This window comes from Schistocerca serialis, chromosome 4 (assembly GCF_023864345.2).
Source record: "Schistocerca serialis cubense isolate TAMUIC-IGC-003099 chromosome 4, iqSchSeri2.2, whole genome shotgun sequence".
NCBI lineage: Eukaryota > Metazoa > Arthropoda > Insecta > Orthoptera > Acrididae > Schistocerca > Schistocerca serialis.
In genome coordinates, this window is record NC_064641.1 from 170,227,023 (window position 1) to 170,248,627 (window position 21,605).

Below are 21,605 nucleotides of genomic sequence, written 5' to 3' on the forward strand. Positions count from 1 at the left end.
TGTCAGAGACAGCAAAGGACTTGGAAGAGCAGTTGAACGGAATGGGCAGTGTCTTCAAAGGAGGGTGAACTCAACAAAAGCAAAACGGGGATAATGGAATGTAGTCGAATTAAATCAGATGATGCTGAGGGAACTGGATTGGGAAATGAGACAGTTATAGTAGTAGATGAGTTTTGCTATTTGGTCAGCAAAATAGCTGATGATGATCGAAGTACGGAAGGATATAAAATGTAGACTGGCAATAACAAGAAAAGCGTTTCTTATTAAGAGAAAATTGTTAGCATCTAGAATAGATTTAAGTGTCAGGAAGTCCTTTCTGAAAGTATTTTTGTGTAATGTAGTCACGTATCAAAGTGAAACATGGACGATAAGCAGTTTAAATAAGAACAGAATAGAAGCTTTTGAGATGTGGTGCTACGGAAGAACGCGGAAGATTAGATGGGTAGATCACATAACTAACGACGAATGGAATTGGGAAATTTGTGGTTGTAACTGCCCACGTCGTTTTGTGCCGACTCCACTGTAGCTTGAATAGATTTTTAAGTTTGTTTTATATGCCCAACTTCTAATTTCACCACACAAGTGGTGAGCAGTTATTACCCGATGACGACACGCAATACCTTTTGTTAAAGCGGAGTTCGCCGTTATTAATTATGTTTTTAGATGTAATTTTATCACTCGTACAGAGACTCAACGTTCCTTTGTTTAACAGCGAGTCGTCAAAATAAGTATGAAATGCTAATGTCTTTGCAATACATAATGTCGACTATTGAGTTAAAGTTCGTACCTATTTTGCCATTTTAGAGAAGAGAAACCTTAAGCGCTTCTGCTTCTATAGTCTCAGTATCAAATGTTCACTAATTTCAATTTACTTCCTATCTCAGATCAGTATATAAGACAAATTATATATCAATGTCATTTCAGAGATATTACGTTGGTCCACACTAACGGAATAACATGTAATTGTCATTTAACATCACTTTTATTAATAATCCTTTTTCTATGACGTAAATGTTAATGAATGATCACTATCTAGGAGGAAAGAGGGATTGATCTTAATCATGAGATAATAGCTTTTAATGAGCCCGCAATCGTTAATTAAATAAAAAGTCACGTTCAAGAATGATATGCGAACAACTTCCGTCACGTCCGTTTTCACGTATCTGTCAAAACTAATCCTGTGCCCTCAATTCAAATTAACACTGACGTTAACCCTTTTTGTCGGAACATCGAATCGTAACTATTACGTGAAAGTTTATTCTAGTCCCCGAATTAATTCCTTTCAGATACGCGCACGACCGAGCAGCAGAACGGAACACAAACGACTTGTTTTAACAACCGAACAACGCAATGACGTTACATTACGACAATGTCCGCCCAATGAACATCTCTGGACTTTATCTTTTCTACTCTGCTTAGTTAAATTATTCCTAAGTACAATTTATTCAGCTATTTAACGAAAACATCTAACAAAAAATAAAATAAATTTATCCCAACGTAAAAGATCCGTTATATGGTACAACCTGACTAGAAGAAGGGATCGGTTGGTAGGACACATTCTGAGGCATCAGGGAATCACCAATACTGGAGGGAAGCGTGGGGGGTAAAAATCGTAGAGGGAGACCAAGAGATGAATACAGTAAGCAGGTTGAGAAGGAATTAGGTTGCAGTAGTTACTCGGAGATGAACAGGCTTGCGCAGGATAGAGTAGCATGGGAAGCTGCATCAAACCACTCTCTGGACTGAAGACCACAACAACAGTAAACATCCATCTTACAGAGAGCAGAGAGCTGAAAAACTTTTGATGTTTGAGTGGTCACAAGGCGGTCAAAGAGCGCCCAGCTTACGGTACCTCGCAGGTGTGTGGGCGCGCCGAGCAGGGCAGCGTAGCGGCGCTGCATCTGCCGACGCTGAGCGTCGCGGCGCCCGCCTTTGTGAGCGCCGGCCGCTTCTGCTCGCCTCGCGAGACTCGTTAACGCAGCCGTCTTGTGTCGCCGCCCCCCGCCGCCCCCATGCCGGCAGCTGGAGGGCGCGTCTTCTCGGGTGTCTCGCCGTCGCTCTGCGCAGCGCTTGTCCGCCTGGGCTCCGCTAGGCTCTTGTTCGTTAATCACGGCCTGACGAGCCTCTCGAGTGCCTCCCGCCCCTCCCCCCCCCCCCCCCCCCCACCCACCCGGACCATAATCCCTCTCACCCGTCCAGATTTGCAGGCCTCAGACAGCCAGAAAAACGCTGCGGTTTCCTTCCCCCTTCCGTTCCGCTCTGCGTGATTATCCCAGCGCTTCCCGGCGGAGTAATAATACCCGCCCCTGTTATGTTAGCACTCTCCGTTCCTTTCAGCACCTTCCGTATTTTTGTGCAAATCCAACCATATTATAAATGTGGATGAATGGATTAATGTATGTACACTATTGGCCATTACCCCAGGAAGAAATGCAGATGATAAACGGGTATTCATTGGACAAATATATTATACTAGAACTGACATGTGATTACCTTTTCACGCAATTTGGGTGCATACATCCTGAGAAATCAGTACCCAGAACAACCACCTCTGACCGTAATAACGGCCTTGATACGCCTGGGCGTTTAGTCAAACAGAGCTTGGATGGCGTGTACGGGTACAGCTGCCCATGCAGCTTCAACACGATACCACAGTTCATCAAGAGTAGTGACTGGCGTATTGCAACGAGCCACTTGCTCGGCCGCCATTGACCAGAAGTTTTCAATTGATGAGAGATCTGATGAATGTGCTGGTCAGGGCAGCAGTCGAACATTTTCTGCATCCAGAAAGGCCCGTACAGGACCTGCAACATGCGGGCGTGCATTATCCTGCTGAAATGCAGGGTTTCGCAGGGATCGAATGAAGGGTAGACCCACGGGTCGTACCACATCTGAAATGCAACGTCCACTGTTCAAAGTGCCGTCAATGCGAACAAGAGGTGACCGAGATGTGAAACCAATGGCACCCCATACCATCACGCTGGGTGATACACCAGTATGACGATGACGAATGCACGCTTCCAATGTGCGTTCACCGCGATGTCGCCAAACACGGATGCGACCATCATGATGCTGTAAACAGAACCTGGATTCATCCAAAAATATGACGTTTTGCCATTTGTGCACCCAGGTTCGTCGTTGAGTACACCATCGCAGGCACTCCTGTCTGTGATGCAGCGTCAAGGGTAACCGCAACCATGGTCTCCGAGCTGATAGTCCATGCTGCTGCAAACGTCGTCGAACTGTTCGTGCAGAAGGTTGTTGTCTTGCAAACATCCCCATCTGTTGACTCGGGGATCGAGACGTGGCTGCACGATCCGCTACAGTCTTGTGGATAAGATGCCTGTCATCTCGACTGCTAGTGATACAAGGCCGTAGGGATCCAGCACGGCGTTCCGTATAACCCTCCTGGACCCACCGACTCCATATTCTGCTAACAGTCATTGGATCTCGACCAACGCGAGCAGCAATGTCGCGATACGATAAACCGCAATCGCGATAGGCTACAATCCGATGGTACGCATTTCTCCTCTTTACACGAGGCATCACAATAACGTTTCACCAGGCAACGCCGGTCAACTGCTGTTTGTGTATGAGTATCGGTTGGAAACTTCCCTCATGTCAGCACGTTGTAGGTGTCGCCACCGGCGCCATCCTTGCGTGAATGCTCTGAAAAGCTAATCAATTACGTATCAGAGCATCTTCTTCCCGTCGCTTAAATTTCGCGTCTGTAGCACGTCATCTTCGTGGTGTAGCAATTTTAATGGCCAGTAGCGTATGTTTGTAAGTATGTACAGTGGATAGGCAAAATAATGTGAACTGTTCTTCCTTGGGAATGGTTTATTAATAAGGGGTTCAAACCCATTTGTCCATAACACAGTTGTGATTCTTCTTGGGATACTGGCATAAAATGATTGTATAGTCTCCAGTGGAATGTTATGCCACACTTAGATCAGAACCTCTTCTAACTTCAGTAGTGACGAGGCGGGCAGAAATCCGTCATTCCAATACCACCCATAATGGTTCGAAATTCTCAAGTCCGGAGACTGTGCTAGCCAGGGAAAGCGCTGCAGATGAATTGCATGCTCCTCATACCACGGTCGTACTGTCCTGGCTGTGGGAGTGGGTGCATTATCGTCCTGACATATGGCATCATTGTTGGGGAACATTTGAATCATGAGGTGTACCTTCTAACAATACCACCACTTGCAAAGTAGGTTAAAAATCAGATTAATAATGTTGTTCACGCAGCATATGTTCTCTTTATAGGGCAACAACAAAGTTATTGACTCTGGATGGTATCGTCAGAATGGAAATAATGAAGTCACTGTAAAAAAGTCATTAATTTTGGCACTTATCTTGAATGGATTCCCACGTATATTTCGTCGATATTGTTATGGCTCATCTTGTTGATTCTAGGACGATTCCACTTTGACTGCTAAAAGGTCCAGATCTGTATTTTAGCAATATTCGAAGACCTAACAAATGCGTTTTCAGGAAATTCGCAATGATCAAACAATCCAAGATCAGAACAATGGCATGGTAGAAATAATTTTTGACTTGGTGTTCACGATCCACATTTTTATTAAACTTCTTGTAAATTCACATATACCTCTTCTTAATTGTCACATCATCAAGAAAACAGTTTTGTATCAATCTTCATATATTTAATTTCCACTTTAACCAAACACAAGTCTTGACTGTTCTTTTACAAATCGAAATAACAACTTAACTTCTGCAAAGTGAAACAAAGACTGCTCTGTGCGCATTCGTGCCAAAACGGTTACAAGTAAGTCAAAGATTATGACAGTCTCACAGAAATGAATACACACAAGAACCATATCACTCTAATATATCGATACATCGGAATACCTATACATTAATAAAACCAAACGTGAATATTGTCACAAAAACATGTCTGTTACTTCGCAGAAAAGTAGTACGATATTACTCGTATCGAGAACTGGGGTTGGAGTGCCGTAATGGTCACGTAAATAAAGAACCATTACTAACTGATCACCAGAAATGTTTACGTAATTGTTGGCTGTAACACGGCCTTTGAGAGTAATGATGGGGCCAGCAGAATACCATGATACGGCTGCCCACACCATCGCGTTTCCACCTCCACGCTTAACCGTTGGAATCAAGCAATCGGGCTTGTAGGCTTCTTTTGGCGTTCTGCAGACGTAAGCCCGACAGATGACGGAAATAACGAAAACGTTGACTCGCCAGACTGTATGACATGTTTCAACTGATCAGTCGTCCAGCATTTATGATCCTGACACCACGCTTCTTTGCGTTGGCTGTCGCCACTAATGGTTTCGGTGTAGAAGCTCGTCCATGAGTATTCGCATTATGGAGTTCTCGGCGGACAGTGTCGATAGATACGGAGTCTCGAAGATGGCTGCTGAGCTGTGTAGTCACTTGTTGTTTTTAAATAATTCGTGATAGCTTGCGACGATCTCTGCCATTTAGTTTTGATTTGTGCCCACTATTACGTTTACACGATGGCGTCTTTCCATGTTTTGTGTAGGCTGTCACGACTGTTGAAACATTTGCCCCCGAAACTTTCAATAAGTTGGCTGTCTTGATTACTGATGCACCAGCTAATCGGCCCCCCACAATCTGCCCTCTTTGGAACTCCGTTAAGTCTTTCGTTGCACGCCGACATTGTCCTCTGAATGCAAATACGAAGAGTGCACTATTCGTAAACTACCTGCTCTGATGTCTAGTCCGTATAGAATACGCAGAGTCCAGTGCGACACTTGCCTTACCTGAGTTATCGACCGTCAAACACAGCCATGCCATTACTACCACAGTTCACATTATTTCGCCTATCCCCTGTGTATACACTGAGGTAACAAAAGTCATGAGATACCTCTTCATACCGTGTCGGACCTCATTTTGCCAGGCGTAGAACGGTATCTCTATGTGGCATGGGCTCAACAAGTCGTTGGAAGTCCCCTGCAGAAATATTGATCTATGCTGCCTCTCTAGCTGGCCACAATTGAGAAAGAATTGCCGATGCAGGATAATGTGCACGAACTGACCTGTCGATTATGTCCCATAAATGTACGATAGGATTCATGTCTGGCGATCTGGGTGGCCAGATCATTCGCTCGAATTGTCCACACTGTCTTTCAAAAAAAATCACGAACAAATTCCATCGGTGTCTGGGAACATGAAGTCCATGTGTGGCTGCAAACGATCTCCATATGGCCGAACATAACCATCGCCAGACAATGATCGGTTCAGTAGGACCAGATGATCCTACCCATTCCATGTAAACACAGTCCACTTCACTATGGAGCTACCACCAGCTTGCGCAGTTCCTTGTTGACAACTTGGGTCCACGACTTGGTGAGGAGTGTGCCACAATCGAGCCCTACCATCAGCTCTTACCAACTGAGACGGCCGCTGTGGCCGAGCGGTTCTAGGCGCTTCAGTACGGAACCGCACTGTTGCTACGGTCGCGGGTTCGAATCCTGCCTCGGGCATGGATGTGTGCGATGTCCTTAAGTTAGTTAGGTTTAAGCAGTTCTAAGTGTAGGGGACTGATGACCTCAGATGTAAAGTCCCATAGTGCTTAGAGCCATTTGAACCATTTTTTTTACCAACTGAAATCGGAACTCATCTGACCAGGCCACGATTTTCCAGCCGTCAAGGGCCCATCTGATGTTGTCACCAGCCCAGAAGAGGCACTGCAGGCTATGTAGTGCGGTTAGCAAAGACGATCGCTTAGATCGTCTGTTGCCATAGCCCATTAACGCCAAATTTCGCCGCATTAATGGTTACCTTCATCGTGCATTCCCCATTGATTTCAGGCCGAGTTGCTTATCTTAGCACTGACGACACTACGCAAACGGTGCTGCTTTCGGTTGTTATGTGAAGGCCGTCGTCCACTACGTTGTCCATGGTGAGAGATAATTCCAGAAATTTGGTTTTTTGAGCACACTCTTGACACTATAGTTCTCGAAATATTGCATTCCCTAACGATTTCGTAAATTGAATGTCCCTTGCATCTAGCTGCAACTACCGTTCCGCATTCAAAGTCTGCTAATTCTCGTCGTGCGGCCATAATCACGTCGGAAACCTTTTCACGTGATGAGTACAAACGACTGCTCCGCCAGTGCATTGCCCTTTTATGCTTTGTGTACTCGATACTACCGCCATCTGTAAATCTGCATATCGCTGTCCCACGACTTTTGTTACCTCACTGTATGTATGTATGTATCTTCCACATCTCCTCTCATACCACTGGACTGATTTCAAACAAACTTGGCACACATATAAATTACTGTCTGGAAAGAACCGTCTACCGACGAAATGGATGGAGGCGGGGGTACAAATAGAGCGTAGCTCACGACGCGCAGATAGATCATATTCACACAATATCTGAGACTGACAGTAGTTAGTGACTGGCAACAAACTTTACACATAATTTCAAACCTCTCCGAACCTCTTTCTTGCTGTCAACCCCCACTTGCTACATTTTCGCTGTCAACGCAGAAATTCTGCTGCATCAGGCATGACCTTCTAATTTATTATTTCTTTATTATTAATTGTTTTCGCGACACCTTTCGCAGACATTACTCACTTAAACCATTGAATGTACCATCAAAATTACACCTTTGTGCGAAGCATATTTCAGGAGATATGACGTCAAATACTGATATGCTTGAAAACCTGACGCATCATGAATGACGTTTTAATTTATTACTTTCCCACAGCTAACTCTATTAGCAACACATTTCGCGGACGGTGTACTCATATACTACTGGATATATCTACAAAATTATATAACTGTACGTCATATACTTGACGATATATGACGTCTTAACTTTCAGCAGCGTGAAAATGAAACAGCAGGGGGAATTTAGATACATAGCTAAAATATGTGTGTAAATATGTGATGGAGGTGGGAGAGGGGGATGAGTAGAGAAAGGAAAGAGAAAATGAACAGAGACAGGGGGAGAAAGAGATTGGCAAAGAGAGGGGGAGGAGGAGTTTGGCAGAGAGAAGGGTGTTGTGGTTGGCAAGAGAGCCAACACCGTTTTACTAAAGGAGGCCGAAATGCATTCGTTTTAGCTCACGCAGGCTGGCGTGAGGTCTGGAACATGACAAGGAAATTAGAATTAAGAAAAACGGACGTAGCTGGTGGAATACTTAACTTTAATCCATTAATGATGAACGTCGGTCTTGACAGTACATGATTCACAATATCAATAGTAACTGATAATGGCGCCTTGCTAGGTCGTAGCAAATGACGTAGCTGAAGGCTATGCTAAACTATCGTCTCGACAAATGAGAATGTAAGTAGGTAGTGAACCATCGCTAGCAAAGTCGGCTGTACAACTGGGGCGAGTGCTAGGAAGTCTCTCTAGACCTGCCGTGTGGCGGCGCTCGGTCTGCAATCACTGATAGTGGCGACACGCGGGTCCGACGTATACTACCGGACCGCGGCCTATTTAAAGGCTACCACCTAGCAAGTGTGGTGTCTGGCGGTGACACCACAAAGGGAAGGAGGAAATGGACACAGAAATCGAAGAGGAGCAGATGGATAGAGAGAGTGGAGAAGAGGAGAGAGAAAGGAAAGCAGAGGAGTTGGACAGAGAGAGCAGCGAGGAGGAAATGAAGAATGGGATGAGGAAGCAGGAGCTGGACTGAGGGGGAAGAAGCAGATGGACAGAGAGGAGCAGACAGGCGGAGGGAGGGAGGATGAGGAATGGAGGTTGGAGGAGGTGGGCAAAGATGGGGATGGTGGTGAAGGACAGAGAGGGACGGGAGAAAGAGGAAATGGACATGGACATGGGAAAACAGGAGATCTATTAATAGAAGATGGGAATAAATACATACCAGAGCAAAGCAGGATAGTCAGCTAGCACACTGTACTCGATGACTCAGCTGCCCCTACCAATCCGTTTTATGCAACACCCACTACGTTTCTACCAGGAACTGTATCCAGAGAGGCGACAGCCACGTAATCCATATACACTCCTGGAAATTGAAATAAGAACACCGTGAATTCATTGTCCCAGGAAGGGGAAACTTTATTGACACATTCCTGGGGTCAGATACATCACATGATCACACTGACAGAACCACAGGCACATAGACACAGGCAACAGAGCATGCACAATGTCGGCACTAGTACAGTGTATATCCACCTTTCGCAGCAATGCAGGCTGCTATTCTCCCATGGAGACGATCGTACAGATGCTGGATGTAGTCCTGTGGAACGGCTTGCCATGCCATTTCCACCTGGCGCCTCAGTTGGACCAGCGTTCGTGCTGGACGTGCAGACCGCGTGAGACGACGCTTCATCCAGTCCCAAACATGCTCAATGGGGGACAGATCCGGAGATCTTGCTGGCCAGGGTAGTTGACTTACACCTTCTAGAGCACGTTGGGTGGCACGGGATACATGCGGGCGTGCATTGTCCTGTTGGAACAGCAAGTTCCCTTGCCGGTCTAGGAATGGTAGAACGATGGGTTCGATGACGGTTTGGATGTACCGTGCACTATTCAGTGTCCCCTCGACGATCACCAGTGGTGTACGGCCAGTGTAGGAGATCGCTCCCCACACCATGATGCCGGGTGTTGGCCCTGTGTGCCTCGGTCGTATGCAGTCCTGATTGTGGCGCTCACCTGCACGGCGCCAAACACGCATACGACCATCATTGGCACCAAGGCAGAAGCGACTCTCATCGCTGAAGACGACACGTCTCCATTCGTCCCTCCATTCACGCCTGTCGCGACACCACTGGAGGCGGGCTGCACGATGTTGGGGCGTGAGCGGAAGACGGCCTAACGGTGTGCAGGACCGTAGCCCAGCTTCATGGAGACGGTTGCGAATGGTCCTCGCCGATACCCCAGGTGCAACAGTGTCCCTAATTTGCTGGGAAGTGGCGGTGCGGTCCCCTACGGCACTACGTAGGATCCTACGGTCTTGGCGTGCATCCGTGCGTCGCTGCGGTCCGGTCCCAGGTCGACGGGCACGTGCACCTTCGGCCGACCACTGGCGACAACATCGATGTTCTGTGGAGACCTCACGCCCCACGTGTTGAGCAATTCGGCGGTACGTCCACCCGGCCTCCCGCATGCCCACTATACGCCCTCGCTCAAAGTCCGTCAACTGCACATACGGTTCACGTCCACGCTGTCGCGGCATGCTACCAGTGTTATAGACTGCGATGGAGCTCCGTATGCCATGGCAAACTGGCTGACACTGACGGCGGCGGTGCACAAATGCTGCGCAGCTAGCGCCATTCGACGGCCAACACCGCGGTTCCTGGTGTGTCCGCTGTGCCGTGCGTGTGATCATTGCTTGTACAGCCCTCTCGCAGTGTCCGGAGCAAGTATGGTGGGTCTGACACACCAGTGTCAATGTGTTCTTTTTTCCATTTCCAGGAGTGTAGGTTCCCTCTCGGAGCAATTGGCGACTGTTAACAAACGAAATAGGGTAATTTCCAAGAATGATTGCCTATCGAAGTCGAGGGGTCCAAACGATACGTATGTAGCGTGCGATCGTAATTCTATCATGCGACTCTGATGGCGGACGTTATGAGTATGTTTACGTTGCTCACTACTGTAAAGACAAAAGAAAAGCGTTACCAAAATATTTGTCACTGCAAAGGAGACGACTTACCTTACTGGTCGTCGGTGCTGTCGTCATGTGAAAGTCCATTACAGTGATCTGGATGGATAACGTGGATGAGTCGAACCATGTATTCTTCCTGAAACTCGTTCGTTTTCCGCACTGTACGCAGTGAAAGTGTAACGGTATTTCAGCATCTAAACTGTACGTACGAAGTTTTACACACTTCGCGCCACCACAGTCTACACAGTCCCTTTTTTCCTCGTCTGGTAGTACTCCATATTTGCGACAAAAAGTCGAACCATTTTCTACGCTGGATAAACATGGAATTAGATTCTTCCATGTGAGAGAATCCGCCGAAGAAACGTCAAGTACACCAGATATCCAACACACTAACGACATAAATCGTCTGGGTTTCCCTAGCAACTCACGAAGAATTCTCGAGAGTATGTAATTTAAAGCAACTAAGGGAACGATTTAAGACAGATAAAAATGACGATCACAAATAATTAATCAGAACGCCCACCAGCGGAGTCGCATGATCGATTTACGATCGCACGCTCGATATGTATCGTCTGGACCCCTCGACTTCGATAGGCAATAATTCTTGGAAATACAAGTGAGGATTGGCCATGACTTATGTACTTTGGGATCAAGATGTACCTCACTTCGTCATACTTATCCAAGTGTCTCTAATCTGCCTTTGTGTAATTTACGGTGTAGCACTGCAGGTTTTGGACGTCTGTGCAAGTTTATTCCGTTTATAGTAATTAATCTTTCGTAAATGTTTCAGAAACGTTGACTTAGGAAGTGTTTCACCATCGCAAACGACGAAATTAACAGCAGATATCGAAATGGGAAGCGTGGAAGTACAACTTACTGCTATATAGGCAAGTCAGAAGATGTACATACTGGGTGATTGAGTTGCCCTACCGATGTCTTTTAATGCTACCACAAAAGATGTAATAATGTTGTTGCCCAGTCCACGCTGGGGTCTCTAAAGCACATTGTCAAAATGTCTTAGAATAACTGGTGAAGTATTCGAAGACATGCTAGAGCTATGGTACAAATTTGTTTGTGAAACTAATTTGACACACTAAAGCGACGAGTCATATACTAATGTTTTCATTGGGTTGTATACTGGGAAATATTACTTCGCATTTTGACATCTCCTGTTAGTTTCGTTTTTTCTGATGGTTACAACGCAAGGTTTCTGATCCATCTTCGAAACATTAAGAACTATAAACGAAATAGACAGATTAAGACATCCAAAACTTGTATGGCTACACCTCTTATCACACAAAGAAAGATTGAACACTCTTGGATAAGTATGGCAGAATTAACATACATATCATGCTCCAAAAATACCGTGTAAATCGTGATCTCTCCTCATTTGTATTTTGTACAGTATGATTCCGTTTGTTAACCATCGCCCAAAGCTCTGAACGGTAACTTATATCGATTACTTGGCTGCCGCCTGTTTCGATGTTACTCCTGATAGAGATGTAGTGCTGGTTGCATACAATGGATCGTCAGAGGCAGCTGAACTCTGTATGATTTGAAATATCTGGACACGTTATACAGGGGGCACATAAAGTCCTGGAACAATTTCAATTATTTATTGCACAAGAATCAAACATTGTACAGATATCATACATATGTCATTTTGAAGAGAAACCCTGAAAGAGTTTTTCATGTATACCGCCACAGCGTAGTTTGGTAGTTTGCCGATAGTCAGCGCTAGTCGCAAACATGGCGAGTTCAGGTGTGGAGCGAGCTTTCTGTGTGTTGGAGTTCGAAAAAACAAGTGTGCTACAGCTGTTCAGCGAATGTTTAGAACCAAGTACGGTCAGAATCCACCAACAAGGAAGGGCATATACCACTGGCACAACAAATTCGTTACAGCGGGTTGCTTATGCCCAGCAAAGAGAAGCGGGCGTCCGAGTATGAGTTAAGTGAAAGTGGAGCGCTTACGAGAGACATTCATAAGGAGTCCAAAGAAATCGGTGCGTCGTGCATACCTCAAATGCAATCGGACTTCCCATATTTCGTCAGGATGGGGCTCCATCCAACTTTCTTCGTGAAGTTCGTGCGTGTCTGAACACGGAGCTGCCGCGTCGATGGACCGGCTGTGCTACAGAAGGAGATAGCTGTTTCATGAAATGACCTCCCCAATCACCAGATCTCACTCCGTGTGACTTTTTTCTGTGGGACACATTAAAGATCTGGTGTATGTACCGCTTCTACATTGTGATGTAACAGAGCTCCGGGAGAGAATACAGGAAGCGACTGCCACAATCGACGATGCCATGTTGGGACTGGCATGGCAAGAATTAGATTACCGTATTCATGTCTGCCGGGTCAGTCATGACTCATGGATCGCATATCGAAGGTGTGTAAAAGAACTTTCAGAGTTTCACTTCTGTTTAGTTCTAGTGGAATAAATTATAAGTAGGCTGTTTAGGTTCTTATATTGGTAACGCCGCCGCCACGTAGCGCTCTGTATGAAAATCACTGGCTGTGCTGTGTGCAGTCTGTGGCTGGCTGGCATTGTTGGAATTTGCTATTGTAGTGTTGGGCAGTTAGATGTTAACAGCGCGTAGCGTTGCGTAGTTGGAGGTGAGCCGCCAGCAGTGGTGGATGTGGGGAAGTGAGATGGCGGATTTTTGAGAGCGGATGGTCTGGACTTGTGTCCATCAGAAACAGTACATTTGTAAGAATGGATGTCATGAACTGCTATATATATTATGACTTTTGACCACTATTAAGGTAAATACATTGTTTGTTCTCTATCAAAATCCTTCATTTGCTAACTGTGCCTATCAGTAGTTAGTGCCTTCAGTAGTTTGAATCTTTTATTTAGCTGGCAGTAGTGGCGCTCGCTGTATTGCAGTACTTCGAGTAACGAAGATTTTTGTGAGGTAAGTGATTTGTGAAAGGTATAGGTTAATGTTAGTCAGGGCCATTCTTTTGTAGGGATTATTGAAAGTCAGATAGCGCTGCGCTCAAAAATATTGTGTGTCAGTTTAGTGTTGATCAGAATAGGTAAAGAGCGAAATGTCTGAGTACGTTCAGTTTAGCTCAGCTGTTTGAAAATCAAATAATGTAAGAGATTTATCAGCACAATAATTCAATAATTTTTCTAGGGGGACATTTCATATGTCGACCCTTAGCCGAGGATACCTCACTGGAATCTTCTGATTTTTTTCTTGTAGTTTGTTTAATTAGTGTAGCTATTTTTTATTGTTAGCGCGTAATAATAGAGAGAATTTACTTTGTAGTTGTAGTTTTTCATTGTTGTACAGTAAAACAGCTGTGGCATGCATGTAGATTTGCACCAAGTATTTCGCAGTTGCGCTTGCAATTAACTAGATATTATTTTCAATGCTATGTTAATGTGTTTTCTTATGTTGCTCTTCAAATTGTACTTTTCTGTGTTGTCGTGTGAAATATTGTGACAATAATGGCGTGTGAAAAACGTAACACTAGGCTCCAAAGTAAACTGAGAAATAATAGTGACAACGAGCGTAGCTTATCAGCACTACTGTGTAATGAATTAACAGACATTCAAAGTGGTAATTTGGTAATTGTGCATAGGGAAATGAAGCGGGCGGCAATTAATGGCGTAGACAGTGAAACAATTAGTGAACAGGGGAGCATTATCGATCGATCGGTCGGCAACAGCTTGTCTCAGGAAACCGAAATGACAGGACACAATCTCGCAAATACTGTAGATTCAGACCTGAGTTTCTCCTGGCGTATACAACTTTCAAATAACTTCCGGGAATTCAGCCAGGTAACACTTTCAGCGACCGCCGTCGCTGAAAGTGTTACCTGGCTAAATTCCCGGAAGTTATTTGAAAACTGTAGATTCAGGTTTTGGGTCCTCAAAGTTCTCTGAAATAAGTCAAGACACATTTTCCGCTTGTCAAAATGTGAATGTTGCCGGTGCAAATTCACTGCCGAAATGCACTGAGGAACATGTTTCATACACCAGTGCATTGTTAATACAATTAATACAACAAATGGGACAAACACAGCAAAAGCTTCAAAAGTTATACACAATGGAACAAAATCTTCAAAGGTTAGACACCACGGCTGAGCAAACACGTGAAGATTTAACTACTGAGTTACATAAAATCGAATCGAAATGTCAAAAAGTCTGTAATGACGTAAAAACACAAATTTGTGAGCATTTCCAGCCTATTTTTTCGCGGCATGAAAATACAATACAGAATCACGAAGCAGCCATAAAAGAACTGCAAACTATTGTTCATGAAAATCATGAGACCTTGCAAGCTATGATTGACTGAGTTGCATCTGCAGATTCGGTTACGCAACTTGCAAAAACTCAGGAAAACTTAAAGGACACAGTAGATACGATTTCAACACAAATGGACACTCTGAAACTTGGTTCAGAGAAACACACTGGGGAAATAAGTTCACTATCGGAGAAAGTAGCCGAACTTTCGGATCAGTTCACTAACTTATCTACAAAGGTAAATGATGATCTGAATGACACAAGACCTGTAGCCTTCACTGACACAGAAGAGTGCGAACAAATTAGGAAATTCAAACAAAATCAGAATCAAATTAATACGCAACACCAAAGAGAAATCCGGAAAGTACAAGATCAGTTGACACAGGTAATCCAAGAATTACATATTTCAGAGGACATTCGCGCTCCAATATGGGAAGAGGGACATAGAAATACGGAACAGCCACAAAATAATAACACAGGGCACTTCGGAAATTATGAAAGAAATCGGCAAGGTACACCGAATTTTGAGATGGAACTGCCGAAACGACGTAACAATGACCGACATGCGACTCGCCGACATGATGATTTTGACTATAAGCTGTTTATTACTACATGTAAATTCAAAACATTTAAGAATTCAGGCAACGACATTCATCCACAATCGAGGCTTCATCAATTCTCTCATTGTTTTCCTCCCAACTGGTCATTAGAGCACAGATTAGAATTTATGTGTGGCTGCTTAGAGAATGAACCAGCTGTAAGAATGCGATCGGTCATTCACGATTGCCACAGTGAAGGAGAATTTTACCATGCCTTCCTCTCAGCATATTGGTCTCAAGCCACGCAAGACCGAGTAAAACATAATATCATTATGATGAAACATTTCGAACAATCTGAATTTTCCAGTCTTGTGAAATATTTTGAAGACATGCTGCACAAGAATCAGTACCTGTCTAACCCTTACAGCCCCTCAGAACTCATCCGCATTTGCTTAATCAAATTGCCTGAACATTTACGACATATTATTTTGGCGGGACGTTGCAAAGACGACATTGAAGCTTTTCAGGGACTGTTACAAGAATTGGAAATTGACACTGACAATCGCGGAACGCGAAAATAGGAGCACAACAATTACAGGTCACATCCGTCACAATTCCGCGATGACAGAAATGATTAATGGACACGACAAGGCTATTCTTATAACGTAAATCGTGACCAAAACAGACACCACCCATATGACAACCGTTGGCAGAGTAGTAATAATTACAGGGAAAGATCACCTCTCCACGGTAATGACTATCGCAGAGACAATCAGAGAAACAGCCAATATGGGAACCAAAATAATTATTATCAAGGGAGACAGAATAACTTCAGACGCAACGGTCCAGCGCGCAGTTACAATTCAGGGAGAAATTCTCCACCACGTGACCGACAAGAAAGAAACTATGGAATCTACCGACATGACGATAGACGATATGATCGTAACGACAGACCTGAATTGCATCTGAACTGGCGGGATTCAAACAGGGCAGGGCCCTCTCGGCAAAGTGAATTTATAGAAGTTAGGTCTCCAAATCCCAATAACGACGCGCGCCAACAAAGAGACAGTAGGCAATGACTCATACCGCTGGCAGCCACAAAACGTACTTCTGAAGCTGACGGCGCAGCTGCCGTAGCTACTAATTACATAAAAGTGGTAGACATTAGGGACAACAGGTTTAGGTAGAATTTTCTTGGAAATAAATGATGAGGTAAGATAATGGAAAATAAATAATGAGGTAAGAAATATGTGAACAAATAAATACAGAAAGCATGCTTGGATAGGATTTTTTGGTGGAAACAAATGTTGAAATAAGAGGAAAGATCTATGGAATGAAGTTTTGGGTTGGACTGCAGTACCAAATGTCACACTGAAAACAAACCCTGTCCTGTACTTTTGTGTTATTACGCTATGTGAAATTGTGTTTTTCCTGTCTTTATGTGTTTAGCTAATAAGATTTACGTTGTAGAATTTTTCTAATAATATGTTATTTACTTTGTAAAGATGTTTAGATATTATTTATTGTGTTTTGTTTTAATGCTCATGTGTGAAGTTGATGTTTCAAAAGTTATTCTGATCTTTTATGTATGTACTCATGTCATAATTCTTGTAACATTGATGTATGTGTTATTTCGATTCTTTTGTAAAGACCGTATTACTACAAATGTTATCCGTACTGTTATGTTCTTTAATTATGTTTTTTGTACCTTTGTAATTGTATTCTTATGTTGTAAATTTATAACTGTATAGACACCAGTTCTTCAAATTAAGTATCATTTCACTGTACACGTTTCTGTTGGTCATAATATATGCACAGTACGTGAGAAGTTGGGACTGTTACTGCTTGCACGTGTGTTAATAATTCAGCAAGGAACTGGTTAACAGCATTGCTGGTTCTAAGGACAATTCCAAAAACTTTGTGAGTGCACAAGTGGTGGTTCATGGACTTGCTATACTATCCGCAAGACTCTTCGATGGTGATTGTGCACCTGCACAGTCGCAATAGATGGCTGCTGGCCGCCTCTACAACAGTGGGTCTGCATCTTTGATGACTCACCAATGCCATTATTTCTACAAGGACTGCAGTGGGTCTGCACCTTTGATGGCCCACCACTACCGTAATCTCTATCAGGACTACATTGGGTCTGCTCTGTGACGACATACCTACCAATATTCTTCAAAACTTCGACTGACTCTGCAGTGGGTTTGCTCTGTTGTGGCCCATTATTGTCTGCATGTCAAGAGTCAGCACTGTCTTTCCATTGGAAGGACAACACTACTTCTTCAAGACTGCATGGAAATCCATTACTTCCGTGTGCATTTTATTTTACTGCTCAGACTTTGAGAAAAACACTGCAATTTTACTGTGATGAACGATCAGGACTGTCTTTATGGACTGTGAGAAAATTTTATCTTTCGACCAACATTGTATCCATAAGTGTGTGCATTTGATTTCATTGTTATTGTAATTGTGAAAGTATTTTAACAAATATGTATTGGCCAGTGCCCAAAACAATTTGTAAAATTTTTTGTGGGGAGCATGGGGGCTATGTAAGTAGGCTGTTTAGGTTCTTATATTGGTAACGCCACCGCCACGTAGCGCTCTGTATGAAAATCACTGGCTGTGCTGTGTGCAGTCTGTGGCTGGCTGGCATTGTTGGAATTTGCTATTGTAGTGTTGGGCAGTTAGATGTTAACAGCGCGTAGCGTTGCGCAGTTGGAGGTGAGCCGCCAGCAGTGGTGGATGTGGGGAAGTGAGATGGCGGATTTTTGAGAGCGGATGATCTGGACGTGTGTCCATCAGAAACAGTACATTTGTAAGAATGGATGTCATGAACTGCTATATATATTATGACTTTTGAACACTATTAAGGTAAATACATTGTTTGTTCTCTATCAAAATCTTTCATTTGCTAACTGTGCCTATCAGTAGTTAGTACCTTCAGTAGTTTGAATCTTTTATTTAGCTGGCAGTAGTGGCGCTCGCTGTATTGCAGTAGTTCGAGTAACGAAGATTTTTGTGAGGTAAGTGATTTGTGAAAGGTATAGGTTAATGATAGTCAGGGCCATTCTTTTGTAGGGATTATTGAAAGTCAGATTGCGTTGCACTAAAAAATATTGTGTGTTAGTTTAGTGTTGATCAGAATAGGTAAAGAGCGAAATGTCTGAGTACGTTCAGTTTTGCTCAGCTGTTTGAAAATCAACTAATGTAAGAGATTTATCTCCACAGTAATTCAATAATTTTTCTAAGGGGACGTTTCAAAATAATTGAAAGTGTTCCCGGACTTTATGTACACACTATATGTAGTGTGTCTACTCTTCACCTTCACGACAGTTTGAACTCTGTTGGGGACACTTTCATTGAGGTGTCCGAATGTCTGTGGAGGAATGTAGACGTCCCAATTGATCTCAGATTCTGTGCAGGCCAGTCCACGTCAGGAATGTTATTGTCCACAACCCATTCCCTGCCAGATGTCACTTTATCACGGGGTCCTTTGTCATGCTAATACAGTCATCGTCTCCGAACTGTTCCTCTGCTGCACGTAGCACATAATGCTGTAAAATGTGGTTACATGATTCTGCATTTAGCATTTTCTCAAGCGCAATAAGATGGGTACACTCCAACCACGAAACAGACCCATATCGTAACACTGCCTCTACTGCACTTTACTATTGGCACTAAACACGATGGCAGGTAGAGCTAGGTATAGCGTGAATCATCACCAAAAATTATTTATTTCCAGTCATATATTGTCTAGCTGTCAACATTTCTTAAACCACTTCAGTTGTCGCTTAGCATTAACTACAGATATATGTGGCTTGCGATGAGCTGCTTGAGTGTGGTACCCCATTCATTTTGGCTCCCAAAGCGAAATCATTGTGTTAAATGGACTGCTGGTAGCACTTCAGAACTGGCGATTGAGTCCTTCCGCTGATTTCATGTGATATTTTACATCCGCCATCCGCTTTACTCGACGGTCCCTGCCATCAGAGCGTCAGATCTGTCTGGTGTTGGTTTATCTGTGGTTGTTCCTTCGCGTTACCACTTTACAGTCACATCACCAGCTGTTCATTTAAAATGAAAGTTACAGAGCAGAGAGCATTCGACGTCAAAATGGTTACACACTAGAAACACGCAGTGAGACGAACAGAAATGACACTCTATTCAAAGTCAATAATTACCCTGAAGTCACCACAATTTTTGATGGCCTCATGTACATTACAGAAAGTGGGTCACGGTAGCAGCTCGTAAGGAAAGAAAGCCTGTGCACTAGTCTGTGACGTTATCGCGCGTATTCCCAGCCAATCGCAGCGCAGTCCTTCCGGTAAAGGGAACTAGAAGTCAAAAATTCTCGACGAAATTGATTTAAACTTCCTCATGCTTTATGGAATGGCAACATTTCCTCTTTAAAATGACAAAGTTGTTTTATTTGTAACTTATTGTTGATTACTTTTAAATAGTTTCGAAACAAAGGATATAGAATGTTTATTTGCATAGACATCTTCTGCAACAGATGTTATGTACCAATTATTATTGTTATTTCCGTCTCAGGCTCACTGCAGTTTAAATGAAGTTTTTCACCAGAAGTGTTTCGCATACCATTGGTGTTTCTTCCTCTCACTTTCATCTTTTAAAAGCCACTGTCTCTCCTTCGTGTCGGAGTCGGAAAAAACATGTTTGCACAAGTGTTGAGTGTGGAATAGTTGAAACTACAGTTAGATTTCTATGGAAAGAACTGTTGTGACGTACAGTGCAAAAATCTGAAAAGGCTACAAAACAAATAGTGATTTTCTAAAACCCGAGAAATCGCGGAAGGTAAATATGCAACCTGGTTTTTCTCAACTTCAACCTCCACTAACACCGCATGAAAAAGCAGTGACCTTAGAAACATGTAAACAAGAGGAAGAGACACCAGTGAACACAGACGATGCTTTATAAATATAAGTGATACGTGCGTGGTGGAAAACTTCTTTTAAACTACAGTACGACGGGAAAACACAACAAAAAACTGCAAGTAATGAGGTGAATGTTATGGACAGTTCCTGTAGCCTCTCCAGTCAAATGCCCCACTTGCTCAAGATGAGTACTTTCGTTGCTGACACGAAGTTACAACAGGTCTTCTTCACAAACGTCGTGGAATTCGCTTTTGTATATTAACTAACTGTATTTGTCAATATCTTGATTTGTTGTCATGCATCAAATTACGGGTTAGCAGTAAGAATTCCACTCCCCTACCACGAATAGTTAGGAAGAGAGAATGTTTTCTTTTTCTTAATGCTCATACTGCAAAAAATTAGAGAAATAATGAGTATACTTACTCTGATCTAATTTCTGTTGAAATGTTAAGTTTGCATTTTAGAGCAAACTATATTCATTCAGTGTCTTCTTCATTATCGAAACACTTCCCACACTAGGGGTGTGCAAGGAACACAAAGCAGTGATTGAGAATTTGCAGTTTTCCCCGAGGTTGGTGTTAGGTTGAAATGTGATAATTCGGTTGAGATTTCGCGAAGCCAACGAATATGAATGCCAAATAAGGGGTGTGGTAACAAAGTGACCTGCAGAGTAACCTAATATTTAGGTTCGTGCCATATTTTAAAATACTTTACACTATGAAAACTGTAACTGCTAGGGAAACTCAGAAAAAGGTTTACTAGATAATGGAATGACGAAAAACGAATCTTTCTCCCACCTCAAACGAAGCTAAGCTGACGTTAAACACAATAATGTTATCTGCAGCTTGTAAAAGTAAGCTACGATACTGAAGTGTTCACGTGAAAATTGTATCAAAACAAAATGTCGAGACACTCTGTGACCAAAATGGTACTGAAGCAGAGGATGATAGACTAAAGGCCGATATAATAAATGTCCTTCTCCAAAGCTGTTTCACAGAGGAAGACTGCACTGTAGTTCCTTCTCTAGATTGTCGCACAGATGCCAAAATGGTAGATATCGAAATAGATGACAGAGGGATAGAGAAACAATTAAAATCGCTCAAAAGAGGAAAGGCCGCTGGACCTGATGGGATACCAGTTCGATTTTACACAGAGTACGCGAAGGAACTTGCCCCCCTTCTTGCAGCGGTGTACCGTAGGTCTCTAGAAGAGCGTAGCGTTCGAAAGGATTGGGAAAGGGCACAGGTCATCCCCGTCTTCAAGAAGGGACATCGAACAGATGTGCAGAACTATAGACCTATATCTCTAACG